This window comes from Sander lucioperca, chromosome 23 (assembly GCF_008315115.2).
Source record: "Sander lucioperca isolate FBNREF2018 chromosome 23, SLUC_FBN_1.2, whole genome shotgun sequence".
Classification (NCBI taxonomy): Eukaryota; Metazoa; Chordata; class Actinopteri; order Perciformes; family Percidae; genus Sander; species Sander lucioperca.
Genome location: NC_050195.1, coordinates 18,413,625 through 18,413,880, shown reverse-complemented (window position 1 = coordinate 18,413,880; position 256 = coordinate 18,413,625).

Sequence of the window (256 nt, the reverse complement as noted above, 5' to 3'; positions counted from 1 at the left end):
AGAAGAGGGGAGCCAGGCGCAGAGAGCCGAGAGGCTAGAGGGACAGAAAGAGAGAGAGTGCCCACGAGAGCGAGGAAGACACGGGAAAGTACAGGAGTAAGACAGGACTAGAGATCCAGTAAGAGAGAAGACAGAGGATGGAGGCAGATAGAGAGAGACAGAGAGAGAGAGACAGAGAGAGAGACAGAGAGAGACAGAGAGAGAGAGAGAGAGATCTCCTCACTATCTGCTAGCTGTCTGTCCCCTGAACACACTG